Genomic DNA, 1380 nt, shown 5'->3' with positions numbered 1-1380 from the left:
TCTTTTCCATAAATTTGTTTTTTTCTCATTTTTGTCTGCTTTTTGCTTCAACTCTTGGATTGCTCTGAATATTAGAGATTTGAATTCCCTGTCAGGTAGTTCTAGTGCCTTTTCTTCTACTGGAAAGTCATCTGATGTTTTATTTTGGACACCTACTGGAACCATCCTGTCCTGTTTTTTAAATATGTTTTGACATTGTCTGCTGTCTTCAGGACATTCAGTAGTTATTTTCTTCATTTCTTGATTGTACATTTGTTTGTTTCATCCTGGTTTTTTGTTTTATTTGGTTATGTCTGAGCTGGTGGGCTGTGCATTCTTTGTTGTTTGCTCATCTGTAGTCACGATACTTTTCACCTTCTTGTCCAATGGGCAGGCTCAGTCATTCAGCTATGGTGCAACAAGGCAGGTCCAGCTGAAGGGGAGGGGCTGGGATTTGTTGTTTTGGGCATGTACTTGGGCAGTCAGGGTGGACCAGAATCAGTGCCGGTCAGGTTCTGATAGGCTGTGCCTGTGCTGCATGGTGCAGGTAGGCAGGAAAGAGGGGGGAGGTTGTGATGTATCAAGCTAGTATGGGTACGGGAAAGAGGAGAAACAGGAGCCAAAAACAAACAGAGGAAAAAAAAACACACGCTCCCCCCCCCAAAAAAAAAGTGTGCAAAAGGAGCTTACCATTGCAGTGGAGAGGTGAGAATCCAAGAAATGGGGAGAAGCAAAAAGGAAAAGGGGAAAAAAAATCTTAGATAAAAATTTGAAAAAGAAAAAAAGTAGAAAAGAAAAGCCCCCAGGGGTCCCACCATGTGGCTGCAAACACTGGGGAAGTCTCCCAGGTTGCACAGTATAGCCTGGATAGAGGGGGTATAGATGTCACACAGCACCAGGTATTCAGGAGACTGGAAAAGAAGATAAGTATAGACAGACGAGAACTGAGAAATGATAGAAAGGGAAAAAGAGAGAAGGAAAAAAGAGAAATGTTCCCAGGAACATGGCTGTGCAGATTGGGGGAGTGGCTCCTAGGCCATGCAGTGCAGCCCAGCTAGAAATGGCTCCCAAGTGCAAAAAGAGAAAACAAACAAAACAAGAAAAAAAAATAGCTCCCAGGATCCCACCAGCGTGATGTCATGGGCTGGGGGAGTGGATCCCCAATCGAGCGGGGCTTCACAGCCTTTCAAGAAGAAGCAAGGATGGCACATGGAGCCAGGTGTTTGAGAGAAAGGAGGGTGAGGTGGTGGGAGGCAAGGAAGAAACCCAAAGAGACGAAAAGAAGCTACACCACCTTTGGGACCCAGCCAGTGTGGATGGGGCGAGTCCAAGTGGCCCAGGGTGGAAGCAGTTGCCTCCTGTCCAAGATACTGTGGCTGGGAGGAAGCAGAGGAGGCCAAA

This window comes from Elephas maximus, chromosome 2, assembly GCF_024166365.1.
Source record: "Elephas maximus indicus isolate mEleMax1 chromosome 2, mEleMax1 primary haplotype, whole genome shotgun sequence".
In the NCBI taxonomy this organism is placed as follows: domain Eukaryota; kingdom Metazoa; phylum Chordata; class Mammalia; order Proboscidea; family Elephantidae; genus Elephas; species Elephas maximus.
The sequence above is the reverse complement of the archived record's forward strand: the minus strand, read 5'-3'. Positions refer to the sequence as shown.